This window comes from Elephas maximus, chromosome 1 (genome assembly GCF_024166365.1).
Source record: "Elephas maximus indicus isolate mEleMax1 chromosome 1, mEleMax1 primary haplotype, whole genome shotgun sequence".
NCBI classification, from domain to species: domain Eukaryota; kingdom Metazoa; phylum Chordata; class Mammalia; order Proboscidea; family Elephantidae; genus Elephas; species Elephas maximus.
The window spans coordinates 99,153,106-99,170,833 of NC_064819.1; the positions used below are offsets into that span (position 1 = coordinate 99,153,106).

Sequence of the window (17,728 nt, forward strand, 5' to 3'; positions counted from 1 at the left end):
TTGGGGTGATGAAAAGCTTTTGGACATAGATAGTGGTGATGGTTGCAGTCATGTGGTGACTACAATTCATGTCACTGAATTGTACACTTAAAATGGTTAAAATGATACATTTTTGTTATATATTTTACTACAATGAAAAAGAAAGAAGGAAACAGATTCCACGTTTTGATGGCGCACACACAGGGTTTGGGAGAATTTCTTGGTTTTTTTTGTTTTGTTTTTCTCAATCTACCACAGTATGTTAGCCTGTGCTGCTGGTAGAGGGGTCAGCATTTGACCTGGTTGATTGACTAAAACTTGAATTCAACAATGACCTACAGTCTGGGAGGTTGAGGTGCTAGAACTTCTGGAATAACATAGAAGAAAAGGTCCAAACATGTAGGAAGATAGAAACATTGAAGTGAGTATATTAAATGCAACCTGCACATCCCCTCCACATTACACCCCCTGAGAAGTCCCTGAGGACACAGCCAATCCTATGGCATTGGAAATACCTTAGGAAGGAGAGTACCAGTGTCCTTGAAAAGCTCTGTGCTGGCTGTTTCCATTGGCCAGGGGTAATGGTGGGAGAGCCACCAGTGAGATGGGCCCCATACATCTGTAGAAATGCTGGAATCCTGGAGTCGTTGCTGGGTGCCATCAAGTTGATTCCTCCTCATAGTGATTACGTGTGACAGAGTAGAACTGCCCCATAGTGTTTTCTTGGCTGGAATCTTCATGGAAGCAGATCACCAAGTCTTTCTCCCACAGAGCGGCTGGGTGGATTCCAAACGCCAACTTTCCGGTTAGCAGCTGAGCTCTTAACCATGGTGCCATCAGGGCTCCTTGGAATCCTGGAGAAGCAGAGGCCAAGTGTCAGCATTCACCTCCAGAGACATAATGGGCGTTGGGAAATGGTTATCAGAAAAAGCCTATGAAATGTTTTAACCTACAGGGATTTCGATGGTGGCTAAGGGACCATAGTCATCCTAGGAATAAAATAGATGGTCAGCCTACTACAATATTACTTGATCTATAGAACAGAAAAGCTTCAAGTCTGGTAGCCAGACCCCTGAGTTAGTTGCCACGATAACAGTTGCAGCCTCCTACCCAGTTTCTGGGCCTAATTTTGTTCATAGACCTAGAGCCCATTTGATTGAATCGAGGCCAGGTTTCCCTTGAGGCAGGACCTTGTACAATTCCACAAACATGTCCTGTAAACCTTTTGCCATGCTTGCCTTAAAGGACCCTGCAGCCATTTATTAGGGTAAGGGAAAGGGACATTCTCAGGATTTTTGGAGTGTACTAGATAACTGGATTTTAACTGTCATTCATTCATTTATGATTGTGGAAAATATAAGGTAACAAACCATTTTCCATTTCACTAATCTTCACAGGTACAGTCTAGTAACATTAAATATGTTCACCATGTTAGTCAGCCATCATCATTCCCAAAATTTTCCATCACCCTTAACAGAAGCTCAATGTCCCCACAGTGTTGTTTGTGTCTTCCTTTCCCCCTCCCTCCCTCCTGCCCCTGATAGCCACTAATAAATTTTGTTCTCTATACACTTTTTTTTTATATATATATATATATATACATTAGCCATGGAAACCCTGGTGGAGTAGTGGTTAAGTGCTACGGCTGCTAACCAAAGGGCCAGCAGTTGGAATCCACCAGGCGCTCCTTGGAAACTCTAGGGGGCAGTTCTACTCTGTCCTATAGGGTCGCTATGAGTCAGAATCAACTCAACGGCACTGGGTTTGGTTGTTTTCTTTTCTTTCTTTGGATACATTAACCTATTCTAGATATTTTCCATAAGTGGGACCATATAATATCTGTCCTTTTGTGACTGACTTATCTCACTCAGCATAATCTTTTCAAGGTTCATGCATGTCATGGCAAATATCAACTTTATTTTTCTTTATGTTGGAGTACTCTTCCCTTGTATGTGTGTACCACATTCCTCTGTTGGTGGATGTTTAGACCATTTCCACCTTTTGGCTATTGTGACTACTGCTGCAATGAATATGGTTTTACAAATATCTGCTTGCATTCCTGCTGTTAATTCTTTGGGGCATATGCCCACTAGTGGGATTGCTGGGCCACATGTGTAAAAATGGCGGCATGGGGGGTCTGACCTCCTCTAACTTCACAGGGGGGAGGAGAATCATTATCAGCACCAACAGCCCACGGCTGACTCCTATGAGGTGGAGGCCAGACACTCCCTCCTTCCAAACTTTTTATACTTCTCACACCAACCTTCCCTCCCACCGCTCTCCCTACTTCTGTGCCGGGTTCAATAGCTCCTGCAATGGCCACACAGAACTCACAAACTGTACTTACAGTTAAGTGGATTATTAGGGAAGTAAGAGGTTACACTCCATGTTCAGGAACACTCCGGATACTGTTCTTTGATCAGCATGGCCTCTTTCCAGCTGTGCCACAGACAGCCTTCTCTCTGGCCTTTGGCTCCTACATCTTAGACCTCTTGGGCTGCCTCAGCCTCTGCCCTTCTCAGGCAAGTGTTACAAAGGTGTTTTAGCTCTGCCAATAAGTGCCTGGAGGCACCTCGGGAGAAAGGCCTGGAAATCTACTTCCAGAGGTTATAACAATTGAAAACCCTATGGGATAAGGTTCTATTCTGACACATAGGGTTTCCATGAGTTGGAATTCCCTTGATGGTAATTTCTTTTGGCATGTGAATTATGTCAACATATTGTGAGCACAGACATTGTATTGAAGATCACTAGAAAGGACGGTCAACAAAGAGCAACAATGAACCCAAGAGAGACTGGGAACACAGGAATGCTGATGTCAATTCCACCTAATTACTCCTTCTTACAACAGTGATGTTGGAGCCCTGGTGTTGCAGTGGCTAAGACCAAAAGTTTGCTAACCAAAAGGCCAGCAACTCGAATCTACCAGGTGCTCCTGGAAATCCTCTGGGGCAGTTCTACCTGTCCTATACGTTCACTATAAGTCGGAATTGACTAGACCTCAACTTTTGTTTTGTTTTGTAACAGTGATAATCCACCCTGTGGTGCTCTTACAGTGATCTGAAGTCACCGTTATATAGTAATATTTCCCGGAAAGTAGAAAAATGAATAAAGATTTGAGGAATCTGGTATTTTTTTCTGCCATCTGCACAACAAACATTTGTGCTATTGCGAAGATGTGTTTTGAAGAAGTATTCTTCATCCAGAGTGACTCCCACAGAAGGTTACCTGAATACTGGAAATAAGCGAAGTAGTGTCCCAGCCTTTACACCCATGGTTGCAACTGTAGTTTCCATTGCCCAGGAATAGCTGCATATGGGGATGCTCACCTGAAAAGATAGAGGCTCTTAGGTTGGAAAGGGGAGCTAGAATATTTGTGTGTGTGTGTGTGTGTGTGTGTGTTTAGAGTTACAAATGTTAAATTAATCCCCAGGTTTTTTAATAGACAGCCAAACCTTAAAAAAACTCATGTGTCTCTGAAGGCTGAGTAAAGAAACAATTCCTATCCCACATACACAAACCATAGAGTATGCATACTCTCCAATTACAGGTTTCCATTTTCAGGTAGATTTTTCACTTGGTGTTGATTATTGTCAGTATCAATTATTTAGGATACAGCGGGTCCTATAATGATATTTCCAATCTAAGGAGCATTAAGATACAAAAGTGCATTGCTAAGGTCAATGCAAACATAATGCTTCTCAGAGAGATGTCTATGGTGTGATACAGAGTAGGTAAACACGTGATCTACACCAGCACAAGATCTCAATCTCAGCTTTCTGGGTATTCCAGGCTCCAGCTGTATTTTTCTTAGGTACAAAGCAGACTCTGACCCTAAATAATGAATAGTGCTTGCTGTAGACCTGATGTATACTAGTAATTTACTTACCTTGTCTCATTTAACGTTCAAAACAAACCTATGGAAGAAGCAAAACCACAACAGAAGTATTATTAGAAAACTGTACACGAATAGGTAGAATATTTTGCTCAAGACTGCTCAGCAAGTAGGTAGCCGAATAACAGTCCAAGATATGACTTGATCCCAGAATTCGGAGCTCAACCTGTTAAGCGATGTTTCCCTCTTCCTAGAGTAAACAGAATTTCCCTCTTCCTAGAGTAAACACTGTTTCCCATTTCCTAGAGTAAACAGTGTTTCCTTCTTCCTAACAGTGTTTCCCTCTTCCTAGATAAACAGCATTTCCCTCTTCTTGGAGTAAACAGTATTTCCCTCTTCCAAGAGTAAACAGTGTTTCCCTCTTCCTAGAGTAAATACTGTTTCCCTCTTTTTAGAGTAAACAGTGTTTCCCTTTTCCTAGAGTGAACAGTGTTTCCCTCTTCCTAGAGTAAACCTTGTTTCCCCCTTCCTAGAGTAAACAGTGTGTCCCTCTTCTTAGAGTGAACAGTGTTTCCTTCTTCCTAGAGTAAACGCTGTTTCCCTCTTCCTAGAGTAAACCTTGTTTCCCCCTTCCTAGAGTAAACCTTGTTTCCCTATTCCTAGAGTGAACAGTGTTTCCCTCTTCCTGGAGTAAACCTCGTTTCCCTCTTCCTAGAGTAAACCTTGTTTCCCTATTCCTAGAGTAGTCTTTCTTTCCTGTCTTTTCAGTAACCTCTTGCTTTCTTCAGGGATGATGTCCTTGATGTCATTCCACAACTCATCTGGTCTTCAGTCACTAGTGTTCAATGCGTCAAATCTATTCTTGAGATGGTCTCTAAATTCAGGTGGGGTATATTCAAGGTCATATTTTTGGCTCTCGTGGACTTGCTCTGATTTTCTTCAGTTTCAGCTTGAACTTGCATATGAGCAATTGATGGTCTGTTTCACAGTCAGCCCCTGGCCTTGTTCTGACTGATGATATTGAGCTTTTCCATTGTCTCTTTTCACAGATGTAGTCAATTTGATTTCTGTGTGTTCCATCTGGCAAGGTCCATGTGTATAGTATCCGTTTATGTTGGTGAAAGAAGGTATTTGCAATGAAGAAGTCGTTGGTCTTGCAAAATTCTATCATTCGATCTCCAGCATTGTTTCTGTCACCAAGGCCATATTTTCCAACTACTGATCCTTCTTCTTTGTTTCCAACTTTCCCATTCCAATCGCCAGTAATTTTCAGTGCATCTTGATTGCATGTTCGATCAATTTCGGACTGCAGCAGCTGATAAAAATCTTCTATTTCTTCATCTTTGGCCCTCGTGGTTGGTGTGTAAATTTGAATAATAGTCGTATTAACTGGTCTTCCTTGTAGGCATATGGATATTATCCTATCACTGACAGCATTGTACTTCAGCATAGATCTTGAAATGTTCTTTTTGACGATGCATGTAACACCATTCCTCTTTGAGTTGTCATTCGCAGCATAGTAGACTATATGATTGTCTGATTCAAAATGGCCAATACCAGTCCATTTCAGCTCACTAATGCCTAGGATATCAGTGTTTATGCGTTCCATTTCATTTTTGACAATTTCCAATTTTCGTAGATTCATACTTCTTACATTCCAGGTTCCGATTATTAATGGATGTTTGCAGCTGTTTCTTCTCATTTTGAGTCATGCCACATCAGCAAATGAAGGTCCTGAGAGCTTTACTCCATCTACGTCACTAAGGTCAGGGTTGTATTTTTTAAACATACCTATTTAATCTGTATGTTGAACAAATAATCCGAGAAGCTGGAGTATATGAAGAAGAATGGGGCATCAGGATTGGAGGAAGACTCATTAACAACCTGCGTTATACAGATGACACAACCTTGCTGGCTGAAAGTGAAGAGGACTTGAAGCACTTACTAATGAAGATCATAGACCACAGCCTTCAGTATGGATTACACCTCAACATAAAGAAAACAAAAATCCTCACAACTGGACCAACGAGCAACATCATGACAAATGGAGAAAAGATTGAAGTTGTCAAGGATTTCGTTTTGCTTGGATCCACAATCAACAGCCATGGAAGCAGCAGTCAAGAAATCAAAAGACACATTGCATTGGGCAAGTCTGCTGCAGAGGACCTCTTTAAAGTGTTGAAGAGCAAAGATGTCACCCTGAAGACTAAGGTTCGCCTGATCAAGCCATGGTATTTTCAATCACATCGTGTGCAGCTGGACAATGAATGAGGAAGACCGAAGAAGAGTTGAAGCCTTTGAATTGTGGTGTTGGCAAAGAATATCGCATATACCCTGGACTGCCAAAGAACGAACAAATCTGTCTTGGAAGAAGTGCGGCCAGAATGCTCCTCAGAGGCAAGGATGGCGAGACTGAATCTTACATACTTTGGACATGTTGTCAGGAGGGATCAGTTCCTGGAGAAGGACATCATGCTTGACAGAGTACAGGGTCAATGGAAAAGAGGAAGACACTCAACGAGGTGGATTGACACAAAGGCTGCAACAATGAGCTCAAGCATAACAATGATTGTAAGGATGGCGCAGGAACAGGCAGTGTTTCGTTCTGTTGTGCGTAGGGTCGCTATGAGTCGGAACCGACTCCACGGCACTTAACAACAACAACAGAGTAAGCAGTGTTTCCCTCTTCCTAGAGTGAACAGTGTTTCCATCTTCATACAGTGAACAGTGTTTCCCTCTTCCTAGAGTAAACCTTGTTTCCCTCTTCCTAGAGTAAACAGTGTTTCCCTCTTCCTAGAACACAGTGTCCTGAGAAACACATGCCCAAGAACTTGACCTATTCGTGTTTTTAAAGCCTGGGTAAAAATAGTGAAAGAACAGTTTTCTTTTGGGGACCCATGCTGCATTTCTTAACAAGGCTTTGTTTCTCAAATAGTAACATGGAGCCAAAAAACAGCTTCACAAGTCTCTGGGCTTTTTAGCCTTCATCACCTACAATCCACCTTCTCTGATTCTGCCCCCTTCTATGTCTTCTCCAGCACTGTTCAACAAGCGTATCCTTTACTCAGGCCTCAGCTTTCCAAGTTCACTCCCAGTGTCCCTCACTCCTCAGTTTCATGGGGCCCTAAGCCTCTCCATCACCTTCTGCCCACATGTATGTGTCTCATGCCCTGGGTTCTTCTTCACCTATCTCTCCTCATTCTCACCCTAGCTCCCTTTCTTGTCTTTTCAGAGAAACATGTGACCATCCACGCCAAGCTCTCTCTGAGCCCCAATCAACCAGGTGAGTTTATGCTTGACTTTGATGGTGATGAGATTTTCCATATGAATATGGAAAAGAAGGAGACGGCCTGATGGCTTAAAGGGTTTGATCGTTTTGCCAGCTTTGAGGCTCAGAGTGCATTGGCCAGTATAACTGTGCACAAAGCCAGTCTGGACGCCATGATGAAACTCTTCAACTACACACCGAACATCAGTGGTACCTCTCTGTTCTGCTTTCCTAGATTTCAGATCTGTAGCTTTAAAATAAATGCTTCAGCTCTTTGTGTCATATCATTGTGACTGACTTTTCCCATGGAGTTACATAGGGTCACATGGGGTTGCCATGAGTTGGAATTGATTTAATGGCAACTAACAACAACCTGTCATCAACAACAACAAGAAACTTGTCATAAGCAAGCCCAACATTACCATGCCACAAGCCCAATGGGTTTGTTTCTTCCTTTATCTGCACGTGTCTTGTCTATGCCATCCACAGTCACTCACAAAAGTCACAACCCTGAATCCATGGGCTGTGGAGGAAGCCAGAAAGAAGGTTCTTGGATATCTTACACCTCAATTTTGGTTCAAGTTCCAAGGTGACAGTGTCAGAGATTGTTATCTGAGACCATGGCATAGAGTCCCCATGACACAATTTCAACTGCTCTTTTAACATACTTTGGACCACATTTCAGTGAGGGAAGGGAAGGGACAAGTCTCAGCACAGAAGCCTAATTTCTGTCATGTGCCCACTCCCCCAGAATCTCTGGAAGGGACACTGCTTTAGAACAGCCCTGCAGAATTTGTACAACCCAACATCCTCATCTGTTTTGTTGACAAATTCTCCCCACAAATGCTCAAAGTCACAAGGCTTAAAAATGGAAAACCTATTATCACAGGAGTTTCAGAGACACTCTTCCTGCCCAGGGAAGACCACTTTTTCTGCAACTTCTACTATCTCCCCTTCCTACCCTCAACAGAGGACTTCTGTGACTGCCAGGTGGATCACTGGGGACTCAACAAGCTGCTCCTCAAGCACTGGGGTATGACCCATTCTTCAATCTCCTTTGTTTCATGGTTTCCTCAGATGATGCATGTGTCTGGTCCCTTCGGACCCAGAGTGCCATAACTGCTTTGTACCATTTGGTAAAATCTGTTTACCTTGTCTTCTGCCATTATTCAACTTCCCCCTTCCAGTCTGCAATTCCTTGAATCTGTCATTCTATTTTCTTCTTTAATCAATTAATAGCTGTTCTCTTGACTAAGTAACTTACATTTTCTACTAAGTGCTTCTCCCTAACATCCTTCATTACCCTCTATTCTCTTTTATTTGTTCCCGAGTGTTTGAAATGTCAAATCCCTCCCAGAGACAACAGAGAATCTGGTGTGTGCATCCTGGGCCTGGTTGTGGGTGTGGTGGGCATCATCGCTGGTACCATCTTCATCATCAAGGACATGTGCAAAAGCAATGCCGTTGAATGCTTTGGGCTTCTGTGAGGCAACTGGAGGTGGCTTTGATGTGGTCATAGGAAGACACATACGGAGTTTTCTGAGTGTGTTAAGCAGAGTGGGCAAGAGGATATGTTGTGCCTTTAAGAGAATGTGGTTCTTGATTTGCTTTCCTAGGACAGAGTCAGACATGGGTATCATCTGGCATCCCAAAACTCCAGGGTCCCTCATCCCAAATTAAGCACTGGAAATTCTCTCCAGTGCCTAATAGCATTGTTTCACATTAGAATACCAAGTCAGTGATCTAGGAAAGCCAGCAGCAAGATTTGGGCACTTCCTGGCTTGTTTCCTAAAGGGAGCTGCCAGTTTGACAGCATTTCCTGAGATTGGTTCTTCGGTGTTAGCATAGATTCACTTCATGCCATAGAAACCTCATGGAATCCAATGCCTGTGTTAGCTTCTGCCGTCATAGAAGTGGTGTTGGATGCTCTGAAAGAAGGTCGCACATGGCCTGTTCATTCATGCTCACCTGGACAGTATGGTACAGCAGTTCATGTCAGAGGACTTATATTTACTAGTGGCCTGATGATCTTAAGAGACTTTCCCAAAGTCAAAAAATTAAGGGAGGAGAGGAAGGAATCTGAAGAAGAGAGCTCAAAAGAGTCATGTTAAGCTTTTTAGTAATTCTGTGCATCCTACTACAGGTTATGGGCTTTCTTAGAGAAGATCAATGAAGAAATTTCTGCTTTAATAGCTTTACGATGTCAGCAGGACTCCAATTTTTCACCTCTGTGAAGACAAGCGTTCTTCAGCACTTTCCAGCCCAAACATCCACCCCAAGAGCAATGATGCCTTCCCTTGATATCCCCATGCTCTAACATCTATTGGACTTGTCTGTCTATTACTCCTTCTTGTATCTATTTTCCCTTCATTTCCTACCATCATTTTGCACCATGCAATGTACCTGGAATAAACCCCATAGGATCCTTTCTCTGCCATGGAATCTTCTGAACATTTCACAAGGTCACCTCTTGTAAACTTACTGCTTGACGTTTCTCCAAACTGATTTTTTTCTGAATATTATAAACTATTGGGTGGGTCTTAGGTGGAGTTTTAGGTGTCTGATCCAGTTCTTCCCAGAGGCGGGAAATATCTGTTATTCTTCCATCCTGAAATGTTTGAATGTTGAATATATATTATAAGCTTTGGAATTAGTCATAAATATCCACTTTCGTTAGGGCTCGGTATACTTCTGAGTATCTATAGGCAAACCAGTTGCTATAGTTCAGTCTGAGCACAGAGCTGGCACACATCCTTACTATGAAAGAGGAGGTGGGACCATCTAGGCCCTAGCCACAGGCTCAGGTCTGAGCAGGGCTACCAGGGAGGCAGAGAGGCCCTGACAACTCACCATTTCTGGAATGGACTCTTGGGTTGCTGGGAGTCCTGTAGGAGCCCTGGTGGTGCACTGGTTATAGCGCTCATCTCCTAAGCCAATGGTCAGCGTATCAAACCCACCAGCCACTCCATGGCAGAAATACATGGCACTCTGCTTCCATAAAGATTCAGCCTTGGAAGCCCTGTGGGGGAGGTCTATGCTGTCCTACAGGGTCAGCATCAACTCGATGGCAATGGGTTTGGTTTGGGGAGTCCTGTATGGGCAAGGCTGTCAGGTGCTCCATCCCAGTCTCTTCTGCCTTGAACTTTTCTCATGGGACTTGACATTTCTGAAAGGGGCTTGTGATGGGCAGGTTGATTGAGGGAGGGGCAAGTGGCACTGTGAACGCACGAGCGCAATGACATATATTGACCACAAGATGGCGAGAAACCCACTGTCTGGGAGAGGACACCAGCCAGGCCTAAGGGGAATACACGTTATTTGGGAATAATACAAAGGTTTAACAAAAACCTTTTTTTCCCCTCAGTAGTCGGTATATGCTAAGTTCTTTACATATTTCATTTCGTTTCTAGGTGCCATTAGTCTCTTCAGAAGGTGAAGAAACGGAGGTGGTGCAGCTAGTAACTGGCAGCACTAGGATTTGAACCCAGTCAGTCTGACTCCAGAGCCCTGGTGGGCAGTGGTTAAAGCGCTCAGCTGCTAACCAAAAGGTCTTCTACTGGAACCCACCACCCTCTCAGTGCTACAGGGCAGAAAGACGTGGCAGTCAGCTTCCGTGAAGATTTACACCCTTGAGAACCCTATGAAGCACTTGTACTCTGTCCTACAGGGTCTCTTGGAGTCAGAATACGCACCACATGGAGTCTGATTTCTTTTCAGTTTGGCTCCAGATTAGTCTCTTAACTCCTGAGGTCACAGAAGGTCAGAGCTGCAAGGCCCTGTGGAAATCCAGTCCTGTGGTTCCTAAAGCTGTCTGACTCTACAAATCACCTGAGGCTCTTTTAAGGAGAATTCCAAATTCCCAGTCCCCAGGCCGGGCACCAAATTAGAATCTCCCAGGAAAAGAGACCTGGGAATGTATGTGGTTAACAAGAGCCCCTGTTTTGAAAACATGGATCTGCTTCCGGAGCCAGAGGGTGACTTCCTCAAGGTCACAGAGCGAATCCCACCAAACTCTGAATACCCTCTGATCTAGAAGCCAGGCCCCAAAAGAAAGATGACACAGTGTCTGCCCAGCCCTGGAGGGTGGTGGCAGCAAGGAGGGAAATGTGTCTTTCTTTATCTTTTCAGAGACTTTGTGAATACATATTGTGTGGTATTTGATTAATATCGCCAATTCCCCCCCACGACAGAGTTGTACTCATAATTTATGAATATACTTTTTCCCAGTGACTGCCAAATTTAGGTTTCATTAGTTTCCTTATTTTGTCTATTTAATAGGTTATTTTTTTTTAATTTGGTAGGTATTTAAGTTTGCCTTAAAATTTATAAGATCACAGTTGTTGCCATGTTTGAGCTCACTGTTAATCACATTGAGGGTCTTCATCTTTTTCTCTGACCTCTACTTTACCAAGCATGATGTCCTTCTCCAGGGACTGGTCCCTCCTGATAACATGTCTAAAATAAGTGAGACAAATTCTTGCCATCCTTGCTTCTAATGAGCATTCTGGCTGTACTTCATCCAAGACAGATTTGTCGTTCTTCTGGCAGTCCACAGTATATTCAATATTCTTTGCCAACACCATAGTTCAAAGGTGTCAGTTCTTCTTCAGCTTCATTGTTCAGCTTTCACAGACATGTGAGGCGATTCAAAACACCATGGCCTGAGTCAGGTGCATCTTCGTCCTCAAAGTAAGATTTCTGCTCTTTACACTTTAAAGAAGCCTCAGATTTGCCCAATGAAATATGTCATTTGATTTCTTGACTGTTGTTTCGATGGGTGTAGATTGTGGATCAAGTAAAATGAAATCCTGGGCAACTGCACTCTTTTCTCCATGTATCATGATGTTGCTTTTCGGTCCAGTTGTGAGAATTATTTTTGATTATGTTGAGATGTAATCCACACTAAAGGCTGAAATCTTTGCTCTTCTTCAGTAAATGCCTCAAGCCCTCTTTGTCTTCAGCAACCAAGGTTGTGTCCTCTGGGTCCCGCAGGTTGTTAATGAGTCTTCCTCCAATCCTGATGCCGCATTCTTCTTCATAGAGCCCAGCTTCTCTGATTACTCGCTCAGCATACAGACTGAATATGTATAGTGAAAAGACACAAGTCTGACACATACCTTTCTTGATTTTAAACCATGCAGTATCCCCTTTTTGTGTTTAAATGACTGCCTCTTGGTCTATGCACAGGTTCTACACGTACACAGTTAAGAGTTCTGAAATTTCCATTCTTCACAATATTATCCATAATTTGTTATGACTCAAACAGTATAAAGCCTTTCCACTCCCAATTTATTATACCAAATAAAACAAATTCATGTTTACTGTTCTAGTAATTAGTAAAACTACCAGGTCTATTTTCGAGGAAGAGAAAATAGCTCTTCTTTGAGCTTTTACCTGATTGTTCCTGTTTATTCAGCATAAGCTTTGTTCTCCTGCCTCAGTGGCAGAGGAAGGGAGAAATTCCAGGTTCTCAAATGGAGGCTCTTGAGGTACAGCTAGTTGCCATCAAGTCGATTCTGACTCATAGTGACCCTATAGGACACTTTACAGAACCAACTGCCACATCTTTCTCCCCTGGAACAACTGATGGGTTAGAACCGCTGACCTTGCAGTTAGCAGCCAAAAGATCAACCATGTTTAACCACTGCACCACCAGGGCTCCTTGGTCTCAAGGTGGAGAGATGGAACCGCTGTTCATTTCAGACTCATATCTTTTTGCTGTGCCCCCTACTGGTCCCCCAGTGGCTGTGCCCATGTAACTCTAGGGTCACTCCCCTTGTGATGGGACAAAAATGGTTAGGAGAGGCTGGGCACAGACTTTTCCCTTCCCTGGCCCACCAAAAAGAGCCCTGTAATTGCGGGTCCAATTTCTCCTCCACCCTTCCTCCCTACCTAAAGAAGACTGAGATTCCCATGCAGTACAAGTGACCAGACTGAGCTGGGTGTGGAAGAGGAGAGTTTTCTTGCTGGGAGATGGAGACGGAAATGAGAGGATCAGAGCAGCTTCGGAGTAAGAGGGAGAAAAAGAGGAAAAGACACGAAATTTTAATTAGTTTGCCTGTGAACTATGTATGTTGTTGTTGTTGTTAGGTGCCATCGAGTCAGTTCCGACTCATAGTGACCCTAGGCACAAAGGAACAAAACACTGCTCGGTCCTGCGCGATCCTTAAAGTTGTTGTTATGCTTGAGCCCGTTGTTGCACCCATTGTGTCAATCCACCTCCTTGAGGGTCTTCCTCTTTTCTGCTGACCCTGTACTTTACCAAGCATGGTGGCCTTCTCCAGAGACTGATCCCTCCTGACAACATGTCCAAAGTATGTAAGATGCAGTCTCAATGTCCTTGCTTCTAAGGAGCATTCTGGTTGTACTTCTTCCGAGACATATTTGTTCTTTTGGCAGCCCATGATGTATTCAATATTCTTCGCCAGCACCACAGTTCAAAGGCATCAATTATTTATTGCCGGGCTTTCACAAGCATATGATGCACCTGAAAATGCCATGGCTTGGGTCAGGCACACCTTAATCTGCAAGGTGACATTTTTGCTTTTCAACACTTTAAAGAGGTCCTTTGCAGCAGACTTGCCCAATGTAATGTGTCTTTTGATTTCTCGACTGCTGCTTCCGTGGCTGTTGATTATGGATCCAAGTAAAATGAAATCCTTGACAACTTCAATCTTTCCTTCATTTAATATGATGTTGCTTATTTATCCAGTTGTGAGGATTTTTGTTTTCTTTATGTTGAGGTGTAATCCATACCGAAGGCTGTGGTCTTTGATCTTCATCAGTAAGCGCTTCAAGTACTCTTCACTTTCAGCAAGCAAGGCTGTGTCATCTGTATAACAAGGTTGTTATGGATTCTTCCTCCAGTCCTGATGCCCCATTCTTCTTCGTATAGTCCAGCTTCCCAGATTGTTTGCTAAGCATACAGATTGAATAGGTATGGTGAAAGGATACAAACCTGACACACACCTTTCCTGACTTTAAACCACTCAGTATCCCCTTGTTTTGTCCGAGCAACTGCCTCTTGATCTATGTACAGGTTCCTCATGAGCACAATTAAGTCTTCTGGAATTCCCATTCTTTTCAATGTTATCCATAATTTGTTATAATCTACACAGTCGAGTGCCTTTGTATAGTCAATAAAACATAGGTAATATCCTTCAGGTATTCTCTGCTTTCAGCCAGGATCCATCTGACATCAGCAATGATATCCCTGGTTCCACGTTCTCTTCTAAATCCAGCCTGAATTTCTGACAGTTTCCTGTCAATATACTGCTGCAGCCACTTTTGAAAGACTTTCAGCAAAATTTTGATTGCGGGTGATATTAATGACATTGTTTGATAATTTCCGCATTTGGTCGGATCACCTTTCTTGGGAATAGGCATAAATATTGATCTCTCCCAGTCAGTTGGCCAGGAAGCTGTCTTCCATATTTCTGGGCATAGACGAGTGAGCACCTCCAGTGCTGCATCCCTTTGTTGAAACATCTCAGTTGATATTCCGTCCAATCCTGGAGCCTTGTTTTTCACCAGTGCCTTCAGTGGACTTCTTCCTTAAGTAGCATCAGTTCCTGATCATATGCTACCTCTTGAAATGGTTGAAAGTTGACCTATTCTTTTTCGTATAATGGCTCTGTGTATTCCTTCCATCTTGTTTTGATGCTTCCTGCACTGTTTAATATTTTCCCATAGAATCCTTCACTATTGCAACTGGGGGGGGGGGGCGCTCATCTTCCGGCACCATATCAGACAATGTTCCACCGCTATTCATAAGGTTTTCACTGGCTAACTCTTTTCAGAAGTAGACTGCTGGGTCCTTCTTCCTTGTCTGTCTTAGTCTGAAAGCTCAGCTGAAACCTGTCCTTCATGGGTGACCCTGCTGGTATCTGAATACTGGTGACATTGCTTCCAGCGTCACAGCAACACGCAAGCCCCCACAATACAACCAACTGACAGACAAGTGCGGGTGAACTATGTGTAAGAATCTCTTTAAAGTCCTTTGAGTGACATGAGTAAAGAGTGAAATTCTTTTTTAATTAGTTTATTGAGCAGCATTTCTGGAATCAGATACTATTCTCAGACTGAATCCCATGGGACTGAGCTTTATTAGGCTACACTCGTATTAACGGAGACTTGGACACACGGCTCTTGAGCCCCTAACACCCTGGTGTCTTGGTTCCCTGACATCCTCGTCTCCCAATGCCGTGGTCACACCCTACATGCTCTCATCACCTGAAACTGCTCCACCTGAGATGACAACTCCGACATCCCACTCTCTGATGACAGTCTCTGCCCTCTGGGCCTTACTCATTCAGCTGCACAACACTTTCCTTTCACTCCTTTGAGACTTCCAGCCCATCAGTCCCAATTCTTCTACCCAAGCATCTTTCCCTCTTTCTTTTGGTAGGGGAACCCATGTTTTCCTTTAGGGTTTATTCATTTTTTCCCCACTTGGATAATCCTTGTGATTCTATTTCAGCTGACTCCACCCTACCCAACTCCAGGGCCAGGCCCGTGACCCACATCTGGACAGTAATCGTATTTCAAGCCTCTGGCCACAGCAATTGGTCAGGGATGGGTGGGGCTCCAGTAAGAGCCAACCCTACAACTGTTGCTGAGACTCCAGAGAAGGAGACGTTTTCTTTCTGCTCAGGTGACTCACCAGAGGGACATATGCCTGACCTCACTGGGGCCTGTCCTGGGAGGAGTGCCTCCAGGATGAGAAAAGCTGAGCATAGACACAAAGAGAGACAGATTCCTAATGATCTTGATGTAACACCTGGATCCAGCCATTCCTGAAACTATTCTCTAGATTTATCAAATACATGACTCACTCTGAGATATGCGAGTCTGGGTTGGCTTCTGTTGTTTGAAACTGACATGACACATATAGTGTCCCCCTACAGCACTAGACAAGGGTTCCCTAAACATGGTGGTTCAACACAGTCACGTGGAAAGATTTTTTTCCCTTAAAATCTTTATGTGAAATATAACACATACAGAGCAATATGTGTACAACTTAATGCATTATTATAAAGCAATCTCTCCTGTAATCCTATCTAGGTCAAGAAAGAGAACATTGTCAGGCTCCAAAAGCCCCCCACCTGCTCCTTTCCTGGCACAAGCCCCGGACCCCCTTTAAAGGGAACCACCACCCTGACATTTATTGTAGTCACTTCCTTGATTTTCTAGATACTTTCAACCTAAGTGTGCTTCCCTGAACACTATGGATTAATTTTGCCTGTTATGGGGTTTTAGAAGTCCTGTGGTGCAGCAGTGAAGCACTCAGCTGCTAACTAAGAAGTCAGAGGTTTGAAGCCACCAGCTGCTCCATGGGAGAAAGATGTGGCAGTCTGCTTCCGTCATGATTTCAGCCTAGAAAACCCTATGGGGCTGCTCTACTTTGTCCTATAGAGTCGCTATGAATCGGAATTGAGTTGAAGGCAATGGGGTTTTTATGGAGATTTATGAATTGAAACTATTTATTAATCTTATTGTTGTTGTTTGTTGCCATGGGGTAGGCTCCACCTCATGGGGACCTTGTGTGTAACAGAAAGCAACATGGCCCAGTCCTGCCCATCTTCATGATTGTTGGTATGTTGGATAATGGATGTTTGCAGCTGGTCTCATTTTCAGTTGTTCAATATCAGTAAATAACACAAACGCACCTGAATGGCACAAAGTCTTGAAGCCTTACTCCGTCTTTGTCTTTAAGGTCAAGGTTACTTTAAGGAGTGAGCTGTTCGCCAGTCATATTCTGGTGACTTCCAGCCTGAAGGCCTCATCTCCCAGCCCTGTGTCGGACAATGTTCTGTTGTTGGTCATAAACTTCTCAGTGGCTGATTTTCGGACGTAGATCACCAGGCCTTTCTTCCCGGTCTGTCTTAGTCTGGAGGCTCCACTGAAACCTGTCCACCATGGGTGACCCTGCTGGTATTTGAAGTACAGGTGCCATAGGTTCCAGCACATCAGAGACATGCAAGTCACCACACTATGACAAAGTAACAGACGGGTGGCCATTAATCTTAACGACGCTAAATTTGTCAACATTTTCATTCACGGTTGGTGATTTAGTGTCATGAAAAGAAATCTTTCTCTACCCTGAGGATTTCATCCTACATTTTTTCTTTCACCCCGCCCCTGGATGGCACAGACTGTTACCTGCTGACCTACTAACTGAAAGGTTACAGAGTGTAGTCCACCCAGAGGTGCCTCAAATAAAGACCTGTCGATTTGCTGCCGAAAACTCAGCCATTGAAAGCCCCGTGGAGCACAGTTCTACTCTGACACACCTGAGTTGCCTTGAGTCAGAATCCATTGAACAGCAACTGGTACTGAAATCTTTTTCTTACAGCTCTGGCTTTCTGTTCTTTGTTATAAAAGGTCTTTCTGAATATATGTTTGTATTTCCTGAACGTTGATTACCTTTATGTGTTCAAACCATCTGGAATTTAGTTTTTATATGATCACGGTAAGACGTAGGAGCCCTGTTGTGCTGAGTTAAGAGCCTGGCTGCTATCCAAAAGGTCAGCAGTTCTAATCCACCTGCAGTTCCTTGGAAAGGCTTTGTGTGGGCAGTTCTACTCTGTCCTGTAGGGTCACTGTGGGTCAGAATCTAGTGGACGGCAATGGATTTGGTTTTTTGG

At 43.6% G+C, this 17,728-nt stretch overlaps 1 protein-coding gene and 1 pseudogene across 2 annotated transcripts in view; one reads left to right on the forward strand and one right to left on the reverse strand.

Moving 5' to 3' along the window:
* Window positions 1–17,728, reverse strand: part of LOC126081159 (HLA class II histocompatibility antigen, DRB1 beta chain-like) — a 288,700-nt gene that overhangs the window by 221,660 nt on the left and 49,312 nt on the right. The window lies entirely within an intron of this gene.
* LOC126057263 (HLA class II histocompatibility antigen, DR alpha chain-like) lies at window positions 3,156–8,569 on the forward strand (annotated as a pseudogene).